A 10,995-nucleotide genomic window follows, 5' to 3' on the forward strand; every position below is an offset into this window, starting at 1 on the left:
GTGTGTGTGTGTGTGTGTGTGTGTGTGTGTGTGTGTGTGTGTGTGTGGGGGACTTAAGTACAACATCTCTCAAAATATAAATAGATAGCTTTTGCAGTCGAGAGTAATAGCAAGCGACTCAAACACTGAGCAGCTAACAGGATCAAACCATGTGTGTGCGTTTGTGTGAGTAAGTGTGAACTTGTGTTTATGCGTCCCTCATAAATCCTGAATGAAGTTTCTATTATTTCCCGTATCTCTCGGGATGGATTAGTTCTATCCAAACAGACGTGCACCCGAGCCAACACACTCAAATCTCAACCAAACACGCACACGCATGCATACATTAAGATGTAAAAATGAGTGGGCCAATGAGGAGAAATGACAGCAGAGAGATGCTCAGGGAGAGAGGACAGGATCCAGTAAAGAGGGAGTAAGTGTCAGACTTCTTACAGCGAGTAAAACTGTGAGTGTACAGTAAGAGTCTACAGAGTTTGTATTAACAAGTTGAAGCTTTAATGACAATGCAAAACCTAAGTGAAAAAATGCAGCATGTAGGTGTGTGGTTCTTTATTTTGGTGTCACAATGATTATAGTTTAAAAGGCAGGAGAGAAAGAGCAGAAGTATGACCTTTGAACACAAAGGCCATGATGCCACCGACTGTACTTTGTGTGGGGGACAGAGTTTCTCAGACTTCGCCGTCTTGTTACTTTGGAGATCAACTCCCCGTGGAGCAGTTTCCTGCACGCTGACTCCATAGCGAAGCATACTGTAGTGCAGTGTAGGAGGAAATGGAAGGGAATAAAAGCTTCTAAATGTGACAGAAAAGACCTGCTGTGCCTCTCCATGTGCATGCATGTACAGTTGGCGTTCTCACACCTACTCATACCGTTACCAATATTGGATATCGGGCTGATACAGACTCAAATAGCTGGGTCGGGTATCGGTGACATTAGGTTGAATCTATTCAGTTCAATTCTATATGTATATACATTATATACTAGAACTGAATTGTAATTATAGTTAATTTTCAAAAATGTTAACCAAGTTACTGATGCATGATTTATTATCTTAATAGTATACAACAATACAGTAAATGTATATTTATGTATTTATTTGTTACATTTAAATTTACAAACTAAATTGATGTTAAGCCTGATGTTGCCTTACACAACATGATCCCAGTCAATTCCACACTGATATCTGACCAGTACTAGGTACTGGCAAACACCCAAAGCACAGGTTTCGGTATCGGGACTGAAGTCCTGAGTCAGATCGGTGCATTCTTACTTATAGATCCGGATAATATGGAAATACCGATATGAATTAAACACAAAGCATAGCTGAATTTAGTAAATATGTTTAGGATTATTAAAATTATTATTATGAGAAGTTTTTATGCAAACGTCACAGCCGGCTTGAGCTGATGTATGAGCAGATTCTTGCAAATATCTCTGCATGAGGGAGTCGGGGACTGAGCACCAGCGGGGAGTCTGAAGTCACGGGGTGGTAGTGTTGGGTCCCTTATAGACCAGCAGCACAGAGAGTGAAGGACAGGGGTGGCGTATAAATGGGGGCATGATTGTTGCGTCAGCTCACTGTCTCCATTTGACTTCAGTAAACTTCCAATAACAGTAATGCATATTATTTGGAAGAGATATGAGGAAATACAAGTTTGTGCATTTTTTGCCACATATTATTCAACAGGTGCGTATCCTGATAATGAAGAGTGTGAAATGTTGTAATCCTATTATGACTATAGCAGCCGATAAACCTAGTCTCTATCAAATATTTTATTAATTTCAATAAAATCTCCTCCAGGTGTTTTCATTTTCAAATCCCATTCATCCCTCCACTAACTCCAGATAGATTTCAGCTCTCAGATACCCCAGAGAACTGGAAGCCAGAGCTCTGCTGCAGCCCAGCAGGTGTTCAATAACAGAGCTAATGTGCCTCCAAGCTGTTGGCTGCAGCTGTATTGTCCTTTTTCAAGGGCTCGAAGCACACGCAGATCTTCTGTTTTGTTGGTTTTCTGTCAGATTTAGTCTGCTGGTCAGACGGGCATTAGGGATATGATGAAGTGGGTCCCATACCTCAAAGCTCAAAGCCATGAAGCAGCTCAAATCAAAGCCCGGGTGACTTTGTGCCAAGCGTATAGCTATATACATCTGTGTTTGTTTGGGCGCAGACTGTCTGTTACTGAGGGGCCGCTGTCCTGTTGTTTACATTGCTTCCTCACTCGTCACACAAGGTTAATTGTTCAACTGACCTTTATCCAAGCAAACACCTCAGAGACATTGCAAGCCTGGCAACACCATCAGTATGGAGAGGAAATAAATACACACACAGCGTATGTGTGTGTTTGCTTAGAGAGCTGACACTGGCCTAATCTTAGAATTTGTTGTGGAGCCATGAAACGGCCCAATAGATGGAATTAGATTGTTTGACGTGTCGACCAGTCAAAGTATTAAACGTGGCTGGATTTTTGCCATCTGTCGGGCTTCTGTGTGTTGGTAGATGGTTCTCTTGATATAAGGCTGAATAAAGTTATTATTGAAGAAAACGTTAATACCGTGTGCCCATGTGAACATATTTGCATGTCAAAGAAATAACCTGAATAATTAAACAGAAGACAGACACTTGATATCCAAATATAGAGAGAAAAAACAACAGGAGGAGGAATATTACAAGCTGGGACACTTCAATCTGACTATGCGTTCAACAACGCGGCACAACCCAGTCCCTACCTCAGGCAATGCTGAGAGACAGAGGGAATGAATTCTGTTTATTAAACAGAGGTTCCAGTGGATTGCAACTGCTGCCTCTTGTGTTCGGGTAATTTGAAAGTGACATGGAGAGCAGCATAAACAAAGGCATTACTGTCAGCTACGCCACCACACCCTGTTAAGACCTCAAGTTTATTAGAAAAGGCCAGAGTACAGCGAAAGTGATGAGAAACTGCCAGAGGTTTGTGTGGGCTTAATTAGGCAGGTCTGGGCGAGCGTGTCTGAAAAACAATCTTGAGAGACAGTCCAATTACTACTTTCAGTTGAGGCAAAAAGTTGGGCTTTTAAAAACATTCACTGGTCTTTTGACGGTTTGAGGCAGGGTTATTATCTTAAACTAAAACTGAAAAAAAGCAGTGAAAAATATTGTCGTTAACTAATAAATAAGAGTAATATCCAAAAAAACTCAAATCAAACTGAGACGATGTTACTGGTCAAATAAGTAGAGTAAAATCAAAAGATTTAAACATTATGGCCGTTCCTACACGGTTCTCCAACCACTTATTTTGTATGAATATATACTATGAAACGTTATACCTGGCCCTAACAACAACAAACTATAACTACTGGAAAACTAAAACTAAATATATAAAATCAAAACAACTGAAAAACTGAATCTAGCAAACACACACAGTGGAGTGTTTAGCAGCTTGAGAAACAGATATTCTTCTCAGGAATCAGTTGAGACTAAAGCAGAGCTTGAGCGAGACTGAATATTGGACTCGTATTGCCAACGCTCCAAAGAATAATACTTGCCATATTAACTATATAAGGGAATAATATGTTAATGCTGTGTTTACAGTTCCTCGTGCAAACTTCTAATGGCAAAAATAATGCAGGTTAAAATATCTGGTTCTGTAGACTGCTTGATGTTGCTGGGAGGGTAGCGCACAATGGTTTATCTCAGCTGGAAAAAGCTTCATGGAGCTGCAGAGTTAGGTGAAAATGTCGAGGGTTCTGTCATTATGAGTGACCACTTTCAATTTACACGCAGCCATATGATTAAAGTCATGGGATTTAACGTTGATATGAATATCTTGACTAATGCAGCACCGTGTTGGTTCTGGCAGAGCATACTAGTCACGCACAACATCATCTGATCGGCATCAGCTAACATGACAAGCTCTCGCTCTCACTCATGAATACAACCACTGATGTGCTGAGGGGTTTAATGCAACGTGTCTTACTAAAGGGAAGGCAAGAGATCCCCCAGAGACCGTCTATCATGTCGAAGCTCCAAGAAGGAGAGATAGGTATATTTCATGTTTGCAACGCACATGTTGGTGCTGCTACATGCTTTGTCTTTAAGGTACAGTCTCCAGGAACACCGATGGCTGCTTCACAACCTGAAAATCTGTGTTACATACTTTATTTATCATTTTCATTTCTTTTTTTTTTTAAATTTTGTTTAGTGTTGTCAAAAATAGTAACAATACATGATGTCAATTTCAACCATCCTTTCTAAAACTCCACTGCAGAAATAATTTTTAAAAAAGTGGGATTTATCTGAAAGGTCAAGGAGTGACCAGCACTACTGCCCAATGTCCACTGCAGAATATAATAAATAAACAAATAATTAAACTATCAAAATGCAATCCACATTTCTTTGCCAGAGTCATCTCCATGATTGGCTTGAACCTGTGGCCTCTCGCACAAACATCTTCCTTGTGGCTGCCAGAGTTGTCTCTATTCTACCTTCTCTGTGCTCATTTCAAAGTAGTTGTTAGGAGAGAAGTAAGTAAAGATAATTGGCTCATATACACAGGGGGCAACCCTCGGGCAGTTGAAGTAGGCCTATTGCACAGACACACACGCAAATACACATACACAGCCGAAGATACACGCACACGCTGTACAGGTGGTTCATTAAAGTGCTTAAGTGACTGAGGAGAATGGGGGAATGAAGTGAGGCTATAGTCATTAACAGCTAAAGTCAGGTGGCATGACAGAGTCTAGCAAAGAGAGCATCTAATGACAGTGGAAAGGGGAAAGTGCCAGCTGAGAGTCGGACAAGATTACTTTCTTCAATAATATATTTTTGCCTCTGACGTCCACACAACTTGCAGCCATGAAATTTGGATAAGCTCCACAAGTGTGTGAATGCGTCAGTGTTTGTGTGTCTTTGTGTGCAATAATTGTATACGAGTGTGTGTGTGAAGTATGACATATCATTGTCCCCCTTCTATTTCAGTGTGGGGTGAGCTGAGGGAAGGAGAGACCCCTAGATGCCTGATCCGAACCACAGCTGGCGGAGGGCGATAAGACAAACAGGCTCCCCCATCAGGACGCAGCTGAATGGGAGCAGGAGGAGAAGATGAGTGGAGAGGAGAGGATGGGGAAGAGAGGGGGGGGGCAGGTGAGCGGCAGATAAATGTCACTGTTTCATAAGACAGAATATGCTTGTATGTGTCCACGCACATGTCTGTGTGTATGTGTTCGTGTGGGCGAGTGTTTGAGATTTCATGCTGGGCCATTAACCGGTGCGATTAACCACATATTTCCCATCTGTCTATAACTTTCAATGTGCTATACTCAAAATGCCAAACTTTAGCAAGGTCAGAAAGACACAGACAGAAAAAAAAAAATACAGTCCCCATTTGTAAGAAACAATTCACATATGAGTCACACCTAGAAGGAGTTGATAACGAGCACTGGCCTATTAAGAACTGAGCAGCGCATTCCAGAGAAACAGCTTTGGCTTTGGCAAAAGGTAAAAAGAAAGTACAATAAAGTTAATTTGAAGTTCAACTTAGCCGTGTGACAAAGATTTCCACCAAAGTGAAAACTCCCCTCGCTTCATTCGTTTTCCACAATGTCCTCGTGCAGGTGCCAGGTGGTAATTACAGCTAGGGTGGACGTGCATGCATTATTGCTGTTAAACAACCATCGTAAAAGGTGATTTGTGTTTTCAGGACAATAAAGGTGAACTCTCTGGCTGAGTAGAGGGGAGGCGTTGATGCTGGAGACGCATAAATTGTTCGAGGTAACCGTAAAAATGTTACCTGCAAAAATGATCTCTGTATTTCTGCATGCGTTTATGCGCGCGTACAACGTAGTATCTCTGAGTGCACTAGAGCGTATCATCCATAATACAATCTGTAAGTGCTCCCACTTGAGTGGAGTGGAAACCTATACTTTGACACTCTGACACAGCAGCTGTCTTCTTGTGACAGAAAACAGTCTTTGCTGAGCTGGCTGAGGGAGGTGCGCTGATGAAAGAGGTGAGGAGCAGAACAGAGGCGAAGGGATTATTGTCGTAGCATTCCTGTCATCACTGCCACAATGCAGGTCGCAAATTCAGCAGAGAGAAGAGGGATGTCAGAAGAGAAGGGAGGAAGAGGGGAGGAGGATTTACTACTGAGCCAAGACGGCATGCACTTTGACTAACAAATGAGAGACAAAAGGTGTCATCAGCATTACTGAGGATCCTCAAATCCTTGAGACACATCATTTAATTGTTGTGCCAGAAGAGAGCTCTGACCAGCATCTCTCTATTCCTCTCTTCCCGTAATCAATCTCTCACGCACGCCATCAGGACGGCAAGAGGGGCTGCCAAACCTTCCATTGATTTCCTGCTGTACGCGCGCACACCCACACACTATGAGTGCCAATGTATGAGAGCCTGCCTTTCATTGCTGAGGTGTTTTTGCACCTTCCAAAGACCGCTTCAACATATTACCTCCTTTTTTTTGACTATCACTGCTCATGCTAACTTGTATCTTGTATTTATTACAGAAAAAAAAAAATATTAATGCTGCATAACACATGAAAGGCATCAGCCTCTTTTGTGCCACATAAGTTTTCCAAGTTTTCCTGGGAGAGATGCCAGGGTAATTAATGTGTTAATTGTATGAAGAGGTCACATATTATAGTGATAAATCATAAAATAACAATTCTCAAATTGTACAATACTGAGGCTACACTTAATTATACATAGTAATGATATACATCAGCTCTTATTATTTCAAAGTTTGAGTCTTTAAAAAAAAAAAAACACAAAGTACCAATCATTGCTTATTAGAGCAGAGCAGCAGTGCAGTCCTCATTGTTCCAGTCTATCTTTAGACCGCCTGTCTAACTCAAAGCTAAGTGAAGAGCAGTGCAGAGGAAGGTTTAAAGAGCCGGTAGGAAACGGAGACATAGAGAGACCAATTCATCTCTGCTGCTGTAACAGCAAAGTATGGAGAAGCAGACTTGTGAAAGAGGAACACACACCTGTCTGTTTTTCTCTTCCCGTCTCTGTTGAAGGCATACCACCCACACACACACACACACACACACACACACACACACACACACTCACACACACACACTCACACACACACACACACAATATGTTGCAGGCTTTCCTTAGTGTGCCTTTCCCTCTGTTACTGTCTCCATTTAAACACAAAGGAAAGCAGGAGATGGAGAAACTGAGGAACAGGAAGGCGCACAGATTCCCTCTGTTGCAGGTCTAGCACGGTGTATAACACATGCAGTCATTTCTGAGACTGAAAGTGGCTGCACACATCAATGTAAGCTAGCCATTAACAATGGCGGAGGGTCATAAACGCACGTTGACGTCATCTAGTTGTCTCTAAATCCCCCAAATCAACCCAGGGATCAACGGATATACATCACTGTTCGCCTTTGTGTGGGAGAAAGAAGAACATTAAGGAGAAAACAACTGACAATTCTACCAATAACATGTAATATTCCTAAAGTTATCATTAGCTTTCAGATGTAGTGTGTAAAGTAAATCGTCCATCATTGATTCACTGCGCTGCAGGTTTGCAGGAAACTGGTCAAAGTCAACAGGCTTTGATGTGTGGAGGCTATTGGTGTGTTGCACATGATGAACCCCATCCCCTCCTTTCAGCCTTGGTAATAATAATGCATTTCATCCAAGGACAGAATGAAAGAGGTGCTAAAAATAATTCCCACAAGCATCATGCTGACAAAGGTGGACTAAGAGGCAGGCGAGTGGTGACAGAGGTTCTTTTCTAGCTGCTTGGAGGTGCTGACAGAGAGCAGCTGTAGTATTATAGTTCTGAATCAACAGATCAACAGGCATCAGTCTCACCTCCAGTGTGTGTGTCTGTGTGTTCGCGCTGTGTCTCACTTGATTGAAAGCTGGAAACGAATACTCACTAACTGTATGCTGCATTAGTCTGTACAACTTTGACTTGGTTTCCCTGCCTGGAAAGCCTGTTAAATCATTTTTTAAAAGAAACACGAGATAGGAGACCAGATGATAACGGTGCCGTCCAAGTTTTTAAGTTATTTCATTTTCGTCCCACAATTGACCTACATGGTTGTATCTGAGCTTATTAAATTGTGTGTTTGAGTAGTGGCGTGTGTTTTTGTCTGGCTGCTTGCCCTGATCACATTTAACTGCATGTTAGATGTTTTATTCTGGAAGTCGTCGATAGAAATGGGAGAAGTTCAGAGAAAAAAGGATCCGAGACCAAAGCGACTCTCTGTTCACAAGCCATATAACAGAGAGGGACAACTGAGAGGGCCGCTAGAGATGACTTCTGTGGTCCTCTATCTCTCATTTACACACACACACACACACCTTTGATGTGCTTCACACTAAACTCAAGATTTTTAAACAAAAGCGCAGGAATTACAAATTAAACACACATTCAAAAGGGGAAAATAAGCTAATGTCTTTTCAATGTGTCGTAGTATTTCAGTTATTCACAATAATGCACCGCACAGCCAATATAGTGCTCCTGCGACATGACGAGGTCATTCAGCAAACATGACAATCTCAATGATGTTAGTCTGTGATTGTTTTTGCAGATTTCTCCCATTGGCGCTCTCCACTATTAACAGCCTGAAATGTTAAAAATGCATAACTGATAAATGAATAAAGGGCAGCTTATTGCATTAGAAATTATTCACCATGGAAATATCCCAGATGGCCGGCTTGTACTGTAAAAGTCACTTCATAGCACAATGCCTGAAGGGCATTATTTACTTGCATTATTTACCTTAAGTTGTTATTTTCTCTGACTGACTCATCTCTGACAGATAACATCTGACAGGCAGAAAGATCTTTGTTTTGCTTCTTTAACCTTAATCCGTGTTCACCCTGTCGACCACACTGAGCTAAAGGGCTAATGTGAATAATAATAGATCTCCCTTAGTGACAAATGACCCCCACACACATACGCACAAAGATACATGCATATATACACACACATTATTTTCCATTACTGTGAACAGTGCACTCACATCTAGTGAGCCCACCGAGGCATGAGAGCTGGGGCTGAAACTATTCATTTTACATCCACCTTAATCATCTTTTCCACCTCCGAGGAGAAGAGGAGAGGGTTAAGTCGGAAAACTTTAAAACTGGTACCGACTCTCATTGATAAAGGTGTGGCATGTAGAAGAGAAACAATAAGGAGGGTGAAAAGTGAAGGTGAGAGAAGAAGTGAGAGGAATCTACAATAGACCTCTGCCTCTCGCTTGGCAAACTCTAATGACTCCCTAATGTGAAGATCTACTCAGGAATATCAACGCGGTGGAACTGTACTGCACAGACACTCCCACAAACACTTCAACACATTCACAAAAGCACACACAGCAACCAAGATGTTTCCCTGTTCTGAAGATTTGAGCTCTGTAACAACCTTTTGTTGGCTGAAACACTACAGCTCTGAGTAGCAGCCTCATTCATGTTTACAACTTGTAACTACAACTTAATTAAAAAAATGTAGATGAGCAGCATAAGCATACCATTAGACATCTACAGTATTTATTACGTAGGAGACACATTAAAACAAAAGGTGTGGCCTTCTTACTTCTGCAGAGCTTTCACGAGCATATTGCTCCAAAAATAGATTGCTTCTTAAATTGATTAGCTCAAACTTGTGATGTGATATTGATCAAAGTATGAGGTCGATTCTTTTACCAGAGAAGTCTCATCCATCGGTTTGCAAAAACACACAGTCTACTGTTAATCAAAGAGGCATGTTACAGAATGGTGACCTAACAAACTTAAAATCAACAAACCTAAAGTCTTGGGTTGAGTACAGACACCAGGTTTTAGAGAGCACAGTAACTAGACCTTATAGCCAAGTATCATGTTTGCCTTTGGGCAGTTATTTATTATACATAATTATAGCTACAGTGATGAATATGATTAGCATGTGATAGCTATCTCGGCATATAACTCACATAACTCACAAAAGTGAAACTGTAATTAACTGGTTCAATCCCCAAATGGTGCTCAACCTGCTCAGTGAGTCAGGAGCGCCATTATTCACCGTAAAGTCTCCTTTGATGCCAGAATCCAGCAGAGCGTCTCTCAGTCGTGATCACGCAGTAAGGAAACAAACAACAGGCCCATATTTCAGTGCATGAATTGTATACTGGCCTCATTAATAATCGTTACTCCTCTTAACGACTTTCTGTGAATGTGCATCAGAACGTGCACACCTCGTTTTCTTAATTCACTCTCAGAAGGAAACATCTTGTGGTTGGGAAACAACAACCTTCAGACAGATGCTCTATGACTTTCTTCAAGTACATTTTTACTACGGCCTTTATAGTTACATGCAATATTATTTACAGTGCTGCTCTGTGGAGGTATGAGTCACTGTTCAATATCACGCTTGGTCATGCGTGATGCATTGACTTGATTTTACAAACAAATCTAATACAGAGAAAGCATTTTCAGTCAGCTTTTATCTTTTATGCGTTTTATAAATATAAAAGTAACTCAGTCCCTCTGAGTTTATCCTGTATATATCTCCACCTGTCCACTTTAAGCTCCTAACATTTTCTCAAATGTTAGGAAAAAATGTAATTACCTGAAGCGGTTTGAGCATTGGGCTGACTTAAGCGTTTCTCCAGAGGAGACATAAAGACCACGCTGTCAGGAAGTCGGACAACCCGGCCCGGCAGGCCGCTGAGAACAGCCCAGCACTGTGAGACGGGTTTGGTGGCTACAGATGGGATTGCAGGTCAGGTGATGCCCTAGGACTCAAAGATGTATTGCCATATCGCAAAAAAGAAAATGTCCTGAGCATCCCACACATTCAAAAACATTCTTGTAATAAGATCATTAAATGTATTGTATGAACTAAGCAAGCACTATTGTCAATTTTAAATTGTTGTTTGTGATGCCGTTGGAGTCTCGACTTACAAAACTTAAGTTAGGCTCTTTCAGCAGCTCTTTCAGCAGCTCTCTCTCTCTCTCTCTCTCTCTCTCTCTCTCTCTCTCTCTCTCTC

General features: G+C 41.5%; 1 protein-coding gene across 2 annotated transcripts in view; it reads right to left on the bottom strand.

Annotated features, from left to right (window-relative positions):
- LOC116379120 (Kv channel-interacting protein 2) overlaps positions 1-10,995 on the bottom strand; it is a 78,879-nt gene that overhangs the window by 57,902 nt on the left and 9,982 nt on the right. The gene's annotated exons all lie outside the window — the stretch shown is intronic.

Source organism: Anarrhichthys ocellatus, unplaced genomic scaffold, assembly GCF_004355925.1.
Source record: "Anarrhichthys ocellatus isolate YVR2014 unplaced genomic scaffold, GSC_Weel_1.0 scaffold3, whole genome shotgun sequence".
In the NCBI taxonomy this organism is placed as follows: domain Eukaryota; kingdom Metazoa; phylum Chordata; class Actinopteri; order Perciformes; family Anarhichadidae; genus Anarrhichthys; species Anarrhichthys ocellatus.